Source organism: Natrix helvetica (genome assembly GCF_964273705.1).
Source record: "Natrix helvetica genome assembly, chromosome: 12".
NCBI classification, from domain to species: Eukaryota; Metazoa; Chordata; class Lepidosauria; order Squamata; family Natricidae; genus Natrix; species Natrix helvetica.
In genome coordinates, this window is record NC_138556.1 from 14,481,344 (window position 1) to 14,499,636 (window position 18,293).

General features: G+C 43.8%; 1 protein-coding gene across 11 annotated transcripts in view; it reads right to left on the minus strand.

The window, feature by feature from the left end:
• Positions 1-18,194, minus strand: part of SEMA6D (semaphorin 6D) — a 79,826-nt gene extending 61,632 nt beyond the window's left edge. For 5 of the 11 annotated variants that reach the window (XM_081965295.1, XM_081965296.1, XM_081965292.1 and 2 more), the window contains exons 1-2: positions 17,802-18,194; positions 15,422-15,650 (exon numbers count right to left, since the gene is read on the minus strand). The gene's annotated coding sequence lies outside the window, so the exon portion shown is untranslated. Of the gene's footprint in view, positions 1-15,421; positions 15,651-16,821; positions 17,281-17,436; positions 17,538-17,801 lie in introns of those variants that run through there. The other 6 variants (XM_081965287.1, XM_081965293.1, XM_081965291.1 and 3 more) reach the window with 3 other exon arrangements.
• Between the last annotated feature and the right edge of the window lie 99 nt (positions 18,195-18,293).

The window sequence follows — 18,293 nt, forward strand, 5'->3', positions numbered from 1 at the left end:
TTATTATTATTATTATTATTATTATTATTATTATTATTATTATTATTATTATTATTATTATTATTATTATTATTATTAGTTCCACTGCTGTATGGCTCAAGCGAGCCGAAAATCACCACAGGTGATTGAGACCCACAATTTCTGAAGGCAAGCCATTCCATGGCTTGATTGCTCTCACCGTTAGGGAATTTCCCCTTGATTGTAGATTGCCGCTTCTCTCCGTAACAATTTTATTTGAATGTACTCAATGAGGGAGTTAGGTTTCATAAACCTGAGTTGATCATGTTTGGCCAACACAAACAAAGGAAGTGCTTGTGTAAGCAATGCAAGTTTTCTAAGGGATCATAGGATCAGGGACCTTGCTGGCTAGTTGGCCCAACCTTTTACTTAATATACAAAGTCTAGAGCTACAGATAGAGAGCTTACTCTTACTCTAAGCAACTGGTCTCATTAGGAAACCACGCATATACTGTCCAAGAAGTTGTAATACTGAACTGAAGATTACATTTCCTTAATCTAAGACGCACACGAGAATGCTTGGATCTATCTTCATGGAACGCATGAAAAGTTTAAGTCAACCCTGACTTACGAATGAAGGCAAATATATGTGTCCCAGGATAATGTTGCAAGTAGGTCACTGGGACCAGAGGTTGAGTCTTCTTTTTTTTTTAAAAAAATAGTTTTTATTGAATTTTCCAACATTTAAAAGACAAAACACAAATTTACACTTACTGTATAACAGCTTTTCCATATCAGCATCCATATCTTTCGTAACAATCCTATTTACAAAAAATTCTATCTCTATGTCACTATCCTACGTTATATTCTTATTTAAATACGCTCTATATATTATACTTTTACCATTTATACCTTAAGTTTTATGTTTACTCTAAAGCCAAGAATACCATTTATTCCAGATTTGATAGTACTCGGTTTCTTCCCTCTCCTTCATTTCCATAGATAGTTATCCATTTCTGCACATTCATAGATTTTCCTTCTTATAATTGGGTCTGGGGTGGGTGGGTATCTGTTTGTTTCCAATTCTGTGCTAGAAGGATTCCACTTGCAGTTACTATGTGTAGCATAATGTATTGTAATTTTTTCTCCATTTTCCTATCAAAGATTCCCAGGAGAAACAATTCCGGCTTCAGTTCTATCCTCTGCTCAATTATCTCTTCCAGCCACTTTCTTATCTTACGCCAATATTTTCTAACCTTGGGGCAGGTCCACCACATGTGGTAGAACGTTCCCTGCTTATACCCACATCTCTAACACTCCGGTGTTCGATTTGGGAACATCTTAGCCAATATGGCTAGTAGTAGATGCCACCAGTAGAACATTTTATAAAGGTTCTCCTTAGCAGCAGCTGACATCGTTAGTCTTCCTAAGATTGGATCCTTCAACCCTGACTTGTCTCTTGAAATCTTCCTTCAGCTATGGCTGAATTTAACTTTGCACATGGTGTGGCTAAGAAGTGGCTGTGTTATACAGCATAGTAAGCCCAAACCAATACAGTCTTCTCTATGGCTTAACATGGTTGTGTGAAGCCAGGTTTGACTTGAGCAAAGATGTGTCTCTATTCCCCCACCCACCCACCCCTTTAAAAATATTTTCCTCTGCAAGTCAAACTCTTCTTTACTCTGTTTTTCAACTTTTATTGCTGCCATGGGAAATGGGTAATTTATTGAAGGAATTTTAGATGAACAGGTACGAGGTTGCAAACAACTCAATTTTCTTTCAAGGTCATTTATCACTTTTTTAAAAAAAGTGCCCAAGTTATTCAAATCTTCTAGGTAGGATATAATAAAACATAAAATGCAATCTCTTCCCCCACTTTTATTTCCCCTATTCTTCTCTTTCTTCCTAAGAGATACCGTTATTTTATTCTTGTTCCAGGATGTATCTTGTTTTATTCTCATCTTGTTCAACCATAAAACATACTGGAAACCAGAATAACTGGCTGGGAAAGTTCTTCACCAAAGGGATGAAAGATCCATAGAAAACTCAACCCTTAATATTTTATTCATCCTCATGCATTTTGCTTTTGAGGGTATTATGCCATCTTCTGCCCAACAGCATTTTTTCTTAGGGTTGCATTATTCATTTCAATTCGTGATTCCATCCCTCTGTTTTCCTTTCCCCTCCAATTTCTCATTTTCTTTTCCTGATCTCCGCACTTGAAAATTTCCAGGGACTGGAAATGTTTATTGTTCTTTAACGTCTCTACTACATTTTTTGCTACCAGCCCTTTGATCTCAGTAAGAACAATCTAAAAATAAATACCGAGTTGGCCAAGGCAAATTAAATATACCGGACCTTTGGGGAACGTCGCTGGTGACTGACAGTTTGGCTCAGGAGGTGGGACCGCATTCCTACTCGGCCAATGATTAAATTAGTTTCGGTTTAGTGTATTGAGAATGTTAACTCTACTATAATGGCTTGTGAAGCATAATTTATGGCTTAGCCCCATGCCTTATACATTGCTTATCGATTTTATTCTTTGGAAGTGAGAAGATTTGGCTTTCCACGAGCTTTCTCTAGAGAGAATGGTGGAAAAGGTTCACCAGAGGTCTGTCAAATGTTACAGCATAAAAAGAGATTTTTTTAAAATCATAATAATCCATAGGCAGGCCCTTTAAGAAGCATTATCTAGGGAAGATTTTTTAGGAAGAGCTGAAAGCTGTTCTTATTTACATAGGTAAAGGTTCCCCTCACACATATGTGCTAGTCGTTCCTGACTCTAGGGGGCGGTGCTCATCTCCGTTTCAAAGCAGCGCTGTCCGAAGACGTCTCCGTGGTCATGTGGCCGGCATGACTCAACGCCGAAGGTACACAGAACGCTGTTACCTTCCCACCAAAGGTGGTCCCTATTTTTCTACTTGCATTTTTCACGTGCTTTTGAACTTCTAGGTTGGCAGAAGCTGGGACAAGTCATGGGAGCTCACCCCATTACATGGCGCTAGGGATTCAAACCTCCGAACTGCCGACCTTTCTGATCGACAAGCTCAGTGTCTTAGTCACTGAACCACCGCGTCCTGTTCTTATTTACATAGTAACTTGCAAAAATGATCAGGTCAGTGCATTAGGATTGGCTTCAGGCAGGGGTGAAATTCAGCAGGTTCTGACAGGTTCTGGAGAACTGGTAGTGGAAATTTTGAGTAGTTCGGAGAACCAGCAAATGCCGCCTCTGTCTGGCCCCAGAGTGGGGTGGGAATGGAGATTTTGCAGTATCCTTCCCCTGCCATGCCCACCAAGCCACGCCCACAGAACCGGTCGTAAACGAAATTGAATTTCATTACTGGCTTCAGGAGAAAGACTTGAATGGAGTGACTTATATTTACTTGCACATTCTCAAATCTACTTCATCTGTTTAGTTATTCATTTTGTAAGACTTGCTGGCTGCCCAGACTGTATGCCTCTGAACTACTTATTCTTTCAGTCTGGTATCTATTGCTTAGTCTGACCTTGTTTCTTTGACTTAAATCCAAATAGTTATGGATCTGGATTATAATAATCCCTTCCCTCTAAAGAATAAATAAATTGACCTTCGGTTATGTAGCACCATTCACTAAAACAGGTTCTGCGCTTAGAAAAAAGAGATGATGCATTCCAGTAACCCAACTAATAAAGCAAAAATTAAGTCCTGCGGTAAATTAAACTTTGACAAATACTTAAATCAAAGCAATTTAATTTAGATGGGTTAGAAATGTTTTGGCTCAGGACAAAAGTCACTGGTTAACTTCCCTACTGCCGGAGTCATTAATTTTGATTTTTTTTTTAAAAAAAGAAAAAACAATAAAGCACAATCCGTTTAGTTGGGAACTGGCTGAGATGGTCACGAGTGGGGATCCCATGCTGGGAAATTGCAACTGTTCTAAATACATTTGAAGGTGGAAGAGGGCTCTATGCCCCAACAGCAGATCAAGTGGCAGAACCATCTTCTAGGAGAAGGGAAGCTCTGGTTAGAAACCTCCACTGCCTTGGGGCTACATCCACTACTGGAAAAGGCTTCAGGAGTCAACCTCGAGGCAAAATCCGGAGTCCCGGAAGCAGTTCATGACTGTGTACAACCACGTTCTGGTAACTCCTGCGACGCAGCTGGAACCCATTGTATCGTCTCTGCTGTTCCATTGGACTATTTCAGCGTGGGGGGAATCTGCTGTTTGGGTAACAATCTATCCTCCATATTAATCTACCCAGGCCTTGTGTTCTGGAGAGGACACTCCACCTTTGACCTCTTTCCAGAGCACGATACCATCGTCTTTTGAGACTGAAGGATGCCAATGTAAATACATGGCGAGTTGCCAAGGGCCCAAATTTTGATCACAGATTTTTGACCATGGGGATGCTACGACAGGGATACATGCAAGGACCAGAGAGAGAGATAAGCACTTTGATCCACATATCAAATGTATAGCCGAGTGGGAGGCCCATATTAAAACAACATATCACAAGAGTGGCTGGAAAACATCATTTAATACAGCACAATTTCTGACTAAAGTGGTCCAACTGAGTCTGACATATGTGGGCCTGATTGGGGTAGATTGCAGGGGGGATTTAAAAAATAAATACAATTCTATGTCATTTTATTCTATTTCACATGTTAATGTGAATTACTGTATTGTAGCCTATAACTATTGTATTTACCCTACTCTCATTTTAAATTGTTTGTTAAGAATTTTATTGGTAACATGTGTTTGACCCCGTACTTTGATATGGCCTCTCGGCGAATAAATAAATAAAAACAAACATGCAACGGTCGCTTGTAAGTCCCACCTTTTCCCCCAGTGCTGTTCTAACTTTGAACAGTTCTAAAAGAATGTCAAGGAACTTATTTTCAAAGAAATATCACTTGAAACTGCATTCAGTTTTGGTTGCCACATTGTAAAAAAAGATGTGGAGACTCTAGAAAGAGTGCAGAGAAGAGCAACAAAGAGGATTAGGGGACTGGAGGCCAAAACATATGAAGAACGGTTGCAGGAACTGGGTAGGTCTAGTTTAAAAGAAGAACTAGGGGAGACAGGATAGCAGTCTTCCAATATCTCAGGGGTTGCCCCAAAGAAGAGGGAGTCAAGCTATTCTCCAAAGCACCTGAGGGCAGGACAAGAAGCAATGGGTGGAAACTAATCAAGGAGAGAAGCACCCTAGAATTAAGTAATTTCTTGATAGATAGAATAATTAATCAGTGGAACAACTTGCCTCCAGAACTTGTGAATGCTCCAACACTGGACGTTTTTAAGATGTTGGATAACAACTTGTCTGAAGTGGTGTAGGGTTTCCTGCCTGAGCAGGGGGTTGGACTAGAAGACCTCCAAAGGCCCTTCCAACTCTGTTATCCTATTTGGTCCTAAATAGTACAAATTCAAATAATGTGATTATTTCCTGGGATTCATTAGCCACACTACTCGAGACCTACCTGCTCATGAGTAGGCATTTGAACATCTAAGTACGCTGCCACATTCAAGACACGGATTAGAGAGAGGAGAAGAGGATTTTCAATAAAATGTATACGAGACCTTCTGAAATCTTTATATGAAAGGGATATAGAGAAAGACTGGTTATAAAACGGAGGTCTTATGACTTATCCTAGCTCTTTGCCAATTTCCAATCAAGTTAACAGCCTAATGACAACTTCATGACTTGGTTGCGAGCCAATTAATTCAGGATTAAGATTCATTTCCTGCCTTGTTTTCTGTCTTCCCTTCACTGAACTCTAGTTCTGAGTCCTTTGGAGAGATGAATTCCTAGACACTCACAAAGCACCTGGCCTACACTGGTTGTGAAAATTAAAGTTGAGTAATATTGCTGGAACCACTTCACAGTTGAGGAGAAGGGTTATATTTGGAACGCTCATCAAGACAGAGAACTCTTTGTCTACTGTAGCCATCAAATCCTTGATCCAGTTTATCCAAATCAGTTAATCCAATATTCCCACTACCAGCAGCAATTTATGACAACTAATCTAAAACAAAGGGATTAAGAAGAATATAATCCTCCCACACAGATTTGCTCAGGAGTGAACTCATCTGATGTCAATGGAGAACAGATCTACCAATGCTTGCAAATGTCGGTGTGATGCCTCCAGAATGCAAGACTTCAAATACTAGTTGTTAGGTGACCCAAGTAAGTTTTTATTCCTTTTTTTAGGGGATCTGCAGAGAAGAGCAATAACTATGATTAGGGGACTGGAGGCCAAAACATATGAAGAACAGTTGCAGGAACTGGGTATGTCTAGTTTAATGAAAAGAAGGACCAGGGGAGATATGCTAGCAGTCTTCCAATATCTCAGGGGTTGCCACAAAGAAGAGGGAGTCAAACTATTCTCCAAGGCACCTGAGGGTAGAACAAGAAGCAATGGGTGGAAACTAATCAAGGAGAGAAGCAACTTAGAACTGAGGAGAAATTTCCTGACAGTGTGAACAATTAACCAGTGGAACAGAAGTTGCCTCCAGAAGTTATGAATGCTCCAACACTGGAAGTTTTAAAGAGGATATTCAATAACTACTTGTCTGAAATGGTATAGGGTTTCCTGCCTAAGCGGGGGGTTGGACTAGAAGACCTCCAAAGGTCTTCTCCAACTCTATTATTCTATCCTATTCTATTCTGTCCCATTCCGTTCTGTACCATATCATAACTCTTAGATGATCATAATCACTCTACAAGAAATGCAACTGGCATAGATAAGCTTTTCACTTGGTCAGCAAAATTTTCCTTATTTTAAATCTATACAAGAAACATTTTATTACCAACTTGGTTTCTTCAAATATTTTGGATTTCAGTACAACTTCTACCATCATAGAAGAGAATATTTGTAGCTCAGGGTTGAGTCAAGAAATAAACAATACCCCAATCAAGGAACTATCAACTCATACAAACAAGCTAAGAGTAAGCAACAGCCTAATCAAGGAATCACCAAGAATGTTCCTATCAATGCTGACAAGATAGAGTCAGACTAGTATATAAAAAGAGAGCAAGACCTACGCTCTTCTAGCAGTGATGATGTTACCTAGCTGGGTAATGAAACATCTGCAAGAAAACAACTATGCTCAGAAAGCATCAAGGACTCCACAATTCCACCATCATCCCAGGATGAGCAGATTAACAGAATTGGAAGGGATTTTGTAGGTTATCTAGTCCAAGCAGGAGACCCTGGCCTACATCATTTCTGACAAATAGCAGTCCAGTCTCTTCTTGAAAGCCTCCATTGATGAAGCTCCCACAACTTCCGAAGGCAACTTCTGTTCCGTTGGTTGATTGTTCTCACTGTCAGGAAATCCCTCCTTATTCCTAGGTTGAATCTCTCCTTCTTCAGTTGCCATCCATTATTCCTTATCTGGCCTTCGGGTGCTTTGGAAAATAGCTTGACCTCTCTGTGGCAACCCCTCAAATATTGGAACGCTGCTTATCCTGTCTCCCCTGGTCCTTCTCTTCGCTAGATGAGCCATGCCGATGACGTCAACAGAGTTTGTTACATCTGGATAGCATCAGGAGGAGGATGATTTTTTTTGAAAGGAAAAAAAAAAGCCAACGACAAATGTCACAAATCAACCAGGGTACCCCTTCGGAGAGCTTGGCATTGCCAGATGTCCCAGCAGCTATTGGTAACCTCGCTTCTATTCCTCTGCAGGTGTGCCTGCTAAGCTGTGTTGAAGCAAGCAACTAAACCCAGTGAGTACAAAAGAAACATCCCATTTTGAATGTTAACTCCAGCCATCAGAGACAGACAATGCTGCCAGGGGCATAGAAGGAGAGGAGGCGGAGGAAGGTTTGCTTCCAACTGCATTGTTCTCAACTGAATAGTTTCCTCCAAAGGGTTATTGAGCCAATAGCTTGGTGTGGCCAAAGACAAGATGATGGATTAACAACACATAACAGCGTCCAAGATAAAAAGAATGGTGGAAGCTCACTTCGGGGGTTGTTAAAATGCTAATCTGGTTTAGTTAACAAAAGCTTGCTGCAACTGGAAAAAAAAAGTGTAGGAGGGAAGAGGCTTCATACCCGGATGTGATGCAGATTGCAACGTTTGTTCCCATCTCGCCTCGAACTGAAAATTAGAGTTAGTTGCAACCTTGGGAAGTCATCTTGACAGTCTTATTGTTAGAGGCAAAACAAGTCTTTAAATTCCAAAGCAATCTTCCCCCTCAAACTCCCCCACCCACCCCCACCAAACCATATGCCCACATTGCCAATGTTGAGATTAAGATGCAACAATCTGTTGGTGCTGCACATTGTTGTGGACCTTCTGAAAAGAAGGGTGAAAACTTTATTTGTTGTAAAGCAGCGGTCACCAACCGGCAGTCCACGAGAAAGTTTTGGTGGTCCGCGGAAAAATTGTTTGCATTATATATATTGCACTAAATCAGGGGTCCTCAAACGATGGCCCCTGGGATGGATACGTGCAAGGAACGTTTGTGTTGCTGCAGAGAGTCTCCTCCTTTGGGGTCTTTTGGTGTGGGTGTGAGGGGGGGCAGAAATTCCAATTTGGGGTCTGCTTCAGCCTCCTGGTGTGGGGCTTTGGGCAAAGGCTGGAGGGAAGCGCCAATGGTGGCAAAGAGCCGGAGGGCCTTGTTCCAGTGGGACTGCATCATGGCCTGGAACTGGCTGACTATCTCAGCCCGCTGATCCTCCAGGCACCTCTACCTGGCCTTGCACTCCTGCAGGTCTTCCCTCTGCTTGGAAAGCCTATGCTCCTAGTCCTCAGTGAGGTGATTCTACAGAGTCTCCTTCTCAGTCAGATCTAATTTGAAATGAGCTGTTTTGCCAACTCTTTCTCCTGGTGGCTGCTTAGCTCCAACAACTGCTTCCTGTTGGGGTCCTAAGGAGCCCGGACAGGCAGGTGAGGAGTGGCTGGGAAGGGCGGGGCGAGTAGAGGCCGTTGAGATGCCCCTCGACGTGAGTGACATCAAGTTGGCCATGCCCAACCATCCACATGCCCACCTAGCCACGCCCACCGAGCCAATCATTAGGCAGATCATATTAGTGATTCGCGAGATTTAAAATTATGAATTTAGTGGTCCCTGAGACCTGTAAGTTTGGTGTCCCCTCCTGTAAAGAGTCCAACCGAAGTCCTTCAGATGTCATCTTTCTGGTTACATGGACCTCCAGAAGTAGAAGCACCTTGACTTCCCTCTCTTTGAGGCAGAGGTGGGTTTGCCCAGTTTGGGTGAATCGGTAGTGGCAGGGGTGTGAGGCTCCGCCCACCCGCCCGGTCTCTTCTGCGCATGTGCAAACCGGTAGGTAAAAGAAAAATATAGAAACTTTGAGGACTTCATCTTTGAAAACAACCACAACCATCACCACAACAAAACCCCAGGCTTTTGTGAACAGCTGCTTGGGATGACCATTAAGGCATGAAAAGGGACAGGAAACAGACATTCCTACCCCAACGCAGGGAAATGGGCTGAAAAACAGTGTGATAAGGTGCATAATGGGATTTCTCACTCAGCTGTTTTTTTTCCATGGAACGTGGGAACAAAGATCTCAACCTATTTTTCTTTTAGCCTGAAGTTGGCAGCTACCCACCAAGCCGAGTAACAACTTCATAAAACAGCTTAGATGAATTTTAACGGCAACCGTAGCAGCTTATCAGAAGCAAAAAACAAAAACCCAACAGATCGACAGTCCTCTCGGGAATTTTGACAGAATCAACAATTGGGATGATTTAATTTGGATGCCAGATTTTAAAGAGACCCCACCCCACCCCCCAAAAAATTAAAAAATACTTTGCCATAATAAATGCTCTCCTGTCCACAAATTTCACAGCTGCTACTGGGGAATTTTCTTTTAATGTCTATAACTGGGAAAAGTCATGTTGACATTCTAGGCTAGAATTAACAGATATATGTAATAAGCAGACATGTAATCACTTTGTTTCTTAATGGAGCAAAAATAGTAATTAAGAAGCTTTCTTTCGTGAGTCGGTGCAATTGCAGATCAAAGCCGTAATGGTGATAATACATTTTATTTACATTAAAAAAAAAAAAACCAGCCATGCATAAAGCTCTCAGAATTTCCACAATCAATTCATGCTCAACTGGCAATTATTCCTTACTGGATATTGAAAGGAAGAGGGAAATCTATCTACTTCTTATCCTGTCATTTTAAAAACTAAAGTAACTAAGCAGTCTAAGGGAAGGGAAATAGTTAAGAAATTTTTGGCAGTCATGGCTTCGACACAAACCGTATTTGTCTCTTGATACACTCGACTTTGGATTTTGGTAACACAATTAACCAACCACAGGGCTAAAAAAATAAGAGGAAGAAATCACCATTCGACTATAGAAGAGAATTGCTTACACAAGGACTGGCTTCATACATGTTCTGAAACAAGGAGGATCAACCTTTTGGAACTCAGGGGCCACTAAATTCATAATTTTAAATCCCATGGACCACTAATATGAATTAGTGACAGGATGGGGTCCTTCAGGCACTTCGCTTGGCTGCTTGTTAGCGGAGAGAAGCACCCGGGGTCAACCGTAGGTTTGCTGTTCGTTGCAGCTAGGAATCTCAAATACGGCCAAGAATGAATGTCTTGTAACCAGCCCGGGTGCTAGATTGGCCCCCTGCAAACTCCTTCTCTCAAGGAAACTGGCTGAAGTTTCGTGCACCACTCAACGAAGCTCCTGGACTCCCAGGGAGGGAGGGACGGAAGGGCTGGAGCTACTAAACAGGCAGCCAAGCTAAGTGCCTGAAGGACCCCATCCCGTCAGCAAATGGGAGTAACTGCTTCAGTGGGCGGGACTGTAGTTTGAGGATCCCTGAATTAGTGCAATCTAAAAAAATAATAATGCAAAAATGCAAAGATTTTTCTGTGCACCACCAACATTTCTCAAGGACCACCAGTTAGTGACCGCTGTTCTAAAGGATGGCCATGCTTCAGAATGGTTTCATAAATACACCACAAGGGCACACAACCCTGGTTTCTAAAATCATCATGACTTTGTCCCAAGCAAAGCTACAACCAAATACGTTGCGCTGCGGCTTACAACAATGGCTGAAGACAGTCAAGATACAACCAGTTATCAACCTTAACTCAGTTGAGTTGTGCAATGCTTCTTATTATCACCCAAGATCTAATAATTCCATACAGGAAAGGTCTGTTGATGGTCACCCCTCGTGGGGATAAAGAGAGGAGGGTGTCCCTTCATAGCATTCGTGCCTGACTTGAAAACAGTTAAGAGATTTAACAGATTTGGAAGGGACCTTGTAGGTCATTTAGTCCAACCCACCCACCCAAGCAGGAGACCCTACACCATTTCTGACAGATGGCAGTCCAGTCTCTTCTTGAAAGCTTCCAGGGATGAAGCTCCCAAAACTTTCGAAGGCAACTTCTGTTCTATAAGTTGACTGGTTTCCCTGTCAGAAAATTTCTCCTTACTCTTCAAACTCTCTTCATTGCTACTGTTGGAAATGGAAGACTTCTGTAGTGTGAGTTCTAACCTAGGTTTCATCTGCTTTGAAGTACGTGTAGCTCTCGACCTATGTCCACAATGGAATCCCAAGCTTCTGTTGCTAAGCGAGACAGTTTTCAAGCGAGAGGTGGCCCCATCTTCTTTTGCCACAGTTGTTAAGCAAATCACTGCAGTTGTTAAGTCAGTAAGTTAGAGTCAAGGTGGCATGGTAGTTAGAGTGCAATATTGCAGGCTACTTCAGCAGATCACCAGCTGCCAGCAGTTTGGCAGTTCGAATCTCACCAGGTTCAAGGTTGACTCAGCCTCCCATCTTTCTGAGGTGGGTAAAATGAGGAGCCAGATTGTTGGGTGCAAGAGGCTGACTATGTAAACTGCTTAGAGGGCTGTAAATCACTGTAAAGCAGTATATAAGTCTGTGCTATTGATAGTGGCCTTCCTTCCTTCCTTCCTTCCTTCCTTCCTTCCTTCCTTCCTTCCTTCCTTCCTTCCTTCCTTCCTTCCTTCCTTCCTTCCTTTTCAGTGGTTAGAATGCAGTATTGTAGACTCACTCTGCTCATTGCCATGAATTCGATCCTCACCAGGCTCAAGATTGACTCATCCTTCCATCCTTGCGAGGTGGGTAAAATGAGGAGCCAGATTGTTGGGGGCAAGAGGCTGACTCTGTAAACCGCTTAGAGAGGGCTGTAAAGCACTGTGAAGTGGTATATAAGTCTAAGCGCTATTGCTGTTGTTCTTCCTTCCTTCCTTCCTTCCCTTCCCTTTCCTTCCTTCCCTCTGCCCACTGCCAGCAGTTCAAATCTCACCAGGCTCAAGGTTGGCTCAGCCGAGGTGGGTAAAATGAGGACCCAGATTGTGGGGGGTAATAGGCTGACTCTGTAAACCACTTAGAGAGGGCTGTAAAAGCACTATGAAGCGGTATACAAGTCTATTGCTATTGCTAGTAACATGGTTGTAAAGTGAATCTGGCTTCCCCATTGATTTGGCTTGTTAAACAGTCGCAAAACGGGATCAACGACACCGGGGCACCGCAACCATCATAAACACACGCCTGTTGCCAACCATCTGAATTCTGATAACAGGACTGTGGGGATTCTGCAATAAGGGTAAGTGTGAAAAGTGGTCATCTCTTTTCATGCCGTTGTAACTTAGAACGATCGCGAAATGACAGGTTGCCAGCCATTCAAGCAACAGGTTGACCCCGGAGGGTGTAGTAAAAACACCGAGGATCAGAAAGGAAGGCCGGCTGCTCCCATCTCCTGCACAATACTGTAGCAACAGTAAAATAACTGACCTGAAATAACTCAGTCATGGATTTTTGCACAGTCAGTTCTGGCACTTAACTCCAATTTCCTGGCTGAAAATGCTTAATATCTTTTTGCACCCAGTTTTAAGTGCTGCATTTGGGCTGCTGATATGCGGAGTAGACAATGGAGGCTGGGGGCCGATCCTCTGGCAAACAAAACCAAGCCTCCAATCAAGATCGCTCAGACTGACATGTAGGAACTGTGACAACAGAATGGCATTTTATTTCTTTTTAAAAATGTGCAAACGTTGAATCTATTTACAAGATTTGCAAGGCCCCCTGTGGGGCTCATGAGAATAAACTCACAGAACCATAAATAGAGTAGAGTAGAGTAGAGTAGAGTAGAGTAGAGTAGAGTAGAGATAGCATAGCATAGCATAACATAGCATAGAATCTAGTCAACTAATGTTCAGTGCTCAGTTTGCACCAGATAACAATCAATGGGATTCTAGAGGTATTGGATTTAGTCCATTTGTGGAATATAATGACTATAGGCTGATGACTTACTTACCCTCACACCTTTAGAATAGAATAGAATAGCATAGAATAGAATAATAGTATAGTGTAGTGTAGAGTGCAATAGAATAGAATAGAATGGTAGAATAGAATAGGAATAGAATAGTAGAATAGGAATAGAATAGAAGAATAGAATAGGAATAGAATTGTAGAATAGAATAGGAATAGTAGAGTAGAATAGAATAGGAATAGAATAGTAGAATAGAACAGAATAGAACAGAATAGAATAGAATAGGAATAGAATAGGAATAGAATAGTAGAATAGAATAGGAATAGAATAGTAGAGTAGAATAGAATAATAGGATAGGATAATAGAATAGAATAGAATGGTAGAATAGAATAGAATAGGAATAGAATAGTAGAATAGAATAGGATAGAATAATAGGATAGGATAATAGAATAGAATAGAATAATAGAATAGAATAGAATAATAGGATAGGATAATAGAATAGAATAGAATAGTAGAATAGAATAGAATAGAATAGGCTTTATTTTGCCAAGTGTGATTAGACACACAAGGAATTTGTCTCCAGTGCAGAAGCTCTCAATGTACATGCAAAACAACAGAGCAATAAAACTAATAATAAAAGCCATATCCCCTCCTCAAATATTGGAATATTGACCCCCACTTCATCTGCACCTCTTGGTCCCCTTGCATCCTGATATCACGTTTCCTTTCTGCGTTAAAAAAAAAGGAGAAAGCATTCACAAATGTGCCAGCTTTCAAAGAGGATAGGAGAACTCTATGCTAAGCTTTGACGCGAGCAGTCACAGGAGGGCTCCCTGCTTGGAATGACAGCTGAGAACTAGGGGCCAAATGAGAGCTCTAAAAAGCTGAGAATGTTCAGCCGGGCAAGCCCATGGTCGTCTCGTGATTCAACAGGAAAGGGACAATGTATTCTGGGAGGTTAGCTGTTGGAACAGAAACAGACCGGAGCATTGCCTGCTTGCCTGGCAGAGACACTTCCATCACCAAGGACGTGACGTTGACACGGAGGGCAAAGATGAACTCAAGTAGGACGGAAAGGATGACAACTTGCTTAAGGACCCAAAGTTGCACATTAAAGCAAGAAAGTTTTTAAAACAATCCTCTAGCTTTCCCTTGCCTTGAACATTTTCCAGGTGAATTTCTACAGCTCAGCTTTCTACGGATGTAGTTAAAGTTTATGATAGACAAGAGGGGGGCCAAAAAAAAATAGCCAACCTCTGTAACTTTCTACTTATTGGAGTGTTGCTGAATATAAAACACCCCTCACTCAATACATAAAACATAGAGATCATTTCTTGGATTTTCTGCAGCACTAAAAATCCCAGTTCTCTTTTCAAACAAGAGCAACAATGCACCAGCATCGAAGGGACACCCTTCCACGATTGTGTGCATAAGACAAAAGCTTGAGAGACCTTGCCTGAACACGTTTTTTCAAAACTAAGCTCTCTTTTTTTAAAATTATCCCACAGGTTTGGAAGCCATCCCACACCCCAGCCAGAAAGCAGCAAACCTCTTTGATAAACCTGTGTGCAGCTGTTTAGAAATATTGCGGGATGATTATTGCAATTCAAAGCCACGTTCTCCAACAATAAGCTTCTTCTGAGTACAACGAGGCTTTCAGCCAAACTTCTGAAAAAAAAGTTTTCAAAACGCAGCTCAGCTGCTTTTTTTTTTGTTGTTGTTCCTGACAGGAGTGCCAAACAACATTTATATAACGATCCCCGGGGGGGGGGGGGATTATTTTGGAAAGAGTATAACATTAGCTGGAGCAACTTTTAGGATACTTTTGACGGGGAGCTCAACTGGCAAAAGGGAGAGGAACTCTCCAGAAAACGTTAATCTTCAAAGCCCAGCGTTTTATCCGTGGATTGTAGCCAGTTGGTTGTTTTTACTGCTGATGTACACAGAAATAAAAATAAATGTATCTCCGCTTTAATGCCCTGTTCTGGATTAGGTTCTGTCTCCAACCGCCACCCCTCCATAAATCTGATACAATGTCGGGAGCACACCAGATCTGCAGAAGGCTGACATTTCATTTCATGCACGTCCGACAGAAATTACACAGCAGCAAAGGCAGTGGATTATCTACTACTACACACAACCGGGAGGGAAGAGGGGGGAAAAGAGTGACTCACTAGTTTTAAGGCAAGACTGTTGACTAACCCAACCCAACCCAACCCAACCAACAACATTGTAACTTACCCCCAAATTACTAAAGCCCCAGATTCTCCGAAGCACACTTCGTCACACATCCGTTCAGATTATATATTTTTTTTGCTGTCTACGAAGGCCGGAGTTCAAAACCAGTGGAAAAGGAACCGAAGAGAAGGCGGCGAACCATCGGAGATCCTCCCAGGGTTTATTCCTCAGGAGTGGGAGCACCTTTCATAGAACTTTCTCAGTTTGGCCGATGGGGACCTATAGAGCAATTCTGTAAAGGGAAGAGACGGGAGGAGAAATAAGTTTTGGGTTGTTGTTGTTGTTTTTGTTTGCATTTCAAGCCTTCGCTTTCAGAGGAAGAGGAAGGAAAGACCCGGAGTGAGCTTTGCCCCGTTTCCATCTGTAATTGATGGAAAGGTTGACAGGCAGCTGCTTCTACCTCCCCATTCCAAGGATGTCTCTGATCAGATCCAGCAAAGGAAGCTATTTCATTTTTCAAGAGTTTAGTTGACACTAAAGTTGGCCGGGTGGGCGAGTGGGACCCCACCTATGCAAATGAGGATCGAGTGTCAAGACGTTTGGGGAGGGAGGGAGGGAGGGAGGGACTTACGCCCAGTTTCATGCCCTACACTTTGAGATTGGGAGCCAACCCTTCTCCATCTCTGGGACCTGTGGATAATTAGGCTTCCCTCCCTGAGTGACCCACAGGCAGCAGCTCTGTCCTCTGGATTGGCTCACCCTTTTCCTTGGGGAAGGGGGAGGAGGGGAGGGTGTCACTTTTGTTTTGATTTAGCCCCATGAAACGTTCCAGCTGCCAAGAGGGAGGTGAGACCACCCCCCACCTCAAAGGAGAGGGAGGGAGGGAGGGAGGGAGAGAGAGAGAAGAGAGGGAATAGAATATAGTAAGTATAAGTATAATCTTTATTGTCATTGTACTTAAATACAATGAAATTTGTAATAGAAAGAGAGAGAGAAGAGAGAGTAGAGAGGGAGGAGAAGAGATAGAATATATATATATATATATATATATATATATATATATATATATATATATATATATGTGTGTGTGTGTGTGTGTGTGTGTGTGTGTGTGTGTGTGTGTGTGTGTGTGTGTGTATGTAGAGAGAGAGAGAGAGAGAGAGATAGAAGAGAACAGAGAGAGGGGGGGAGAGAGAAGAGAGAGGAGAGAGGGAGGAGAAGAGAGAGAATAGAATAGAAATAGAAATATATATAGAGAGAATAGAATAGAACAGAAAGAGAGAGAGAGAGAATAGAATAGAGAGAGAGGGGAGAGAGAATAGAATAGAAATAGAGAGCGAGAGAATAGAGAGAATGGGGGAATCAGTTTGCAGGAAGGGACACCCAGAGATCATCAGACCAACCAAAAAGCTACTCACTTAATTCCTAACCAGTCCCGTCCCCCCCTACTCTCCCAAACACACCTGCTGGTTAATCCGTGCAGATTTTCCAGAAACGAATAAGGGGAGGGAGGGGGATCTTGCACCCCCTGTCCAAGAAGAGGAACCTTGGAGGAACCGAGTTAGGGAATGGGGATCTTCCTGGGGATGGCACCTCCTGAGAACCAGGGCCAGAAGAGAGGAGGGTCTCGCATGTACTAAGGAATGAGTAGGGGGCGTGCATAAGTGCACCAGGGTGTCTACTGCCCCCATTTATTCCTACCCATTCCCTGTGTTCTTCTTCATGTTTATTCTTATTCCTGTTACCTTGTGCACGAGGGACAAACCAAACGAAATAAAATAAAGACATTAAACTCTTTGCTGTCCCGAGTCCCGATTCTGCCCGTCCTGGCGAGAGGCCAGAGCCGGAGCCAAAGTTTTTGATTTTTTTTTGTTAGCGGCGAAGCTGCCCCGGGAGCTGCCGGAGCTGGAAGGCGACGTCCCTGCGAGGCTGACCGAGAGTCTCCCGGTTCGTTCCCCCCTCCCTCCCCAGACCCCGAGAGGGGGGGGCAATTTCGAGCGAAGCGCCTCCGGCTCCCCCTTCCAGCTGCGTCGGCTGCTCTCGGCCGGAGCTGACCAGCTCAAAGCAACCCCGGTTACCCTTCCGCTGGCTTGCTTGGTCTTTCCCTCCGCTGCCGGACCCTCCGCGGCCCGTTGGCAAGCCCCTTCCTCTTCCTCGGCACCGGGCGCCAACTTCCACCCCCAGCCCCCTCCTCCAATTCCCGCAAAGCCAGCCCACTCGTCCTCCCCTCCGGACGGTTCTTCCACCACGGAGCTGGCCTGCAAGACCCCCGCCCACCAGCCCCCCCTCCTGCGGCCTCTTGAAAGCAATCCCCCCCCCCAATTTCCCAATCTCTCTGATATTCTTCCCCCTCCATCCTCCTCCTCCTGCCCGCTTCTCTCGCTAAACCTGCCCTTTCTCCTCCTCCTCCTCCTCCACAGCCGCTTCTGACGTCTAAACCTACCGGCTCCGAATCCGAAGCGGGGCTGTTGCCTTCTCCTCCGCTTCTTCATGTCTGGGCTCCGGCAGCTGGGAGCGCCACGACCCCAACCTCCGCTCCCATTTGCCAAAGCAAACAGAAGCGTAGCAGCAGGAGTCCGGGCTTGCCCCCCCCCCCCTCCTCTCCTCTCCTCTCCTCCTTCCTTCCTTCGGGCTGGCGAAGAGAGGGGGGGGGCGCAAAGCGGAGCGGGAGCCTGGTCCTTCCCCTCCCCTCCTCCCTCCCTCCTTTGCAACTTTTCAGGGAGGGGAGGGGGGAGGAGAGGCTCTTGCCAGTCCGAGTGCCAAGGCGCTGATTGCAGCGGCGCTGGGCGAGGGCGCGAGCTCTGCTGGCCGGAGGACTCAGATCTTCCTCCTCCTCTTCCTCCAGCCGGGCCGTCGCCAGCAGCCAGCCGGATCTCGGCGCCTGGAAGAAGCGGCGCCCCGCTTCCTGGCTTGGCTTGGCGGGCACTTCGGTTTA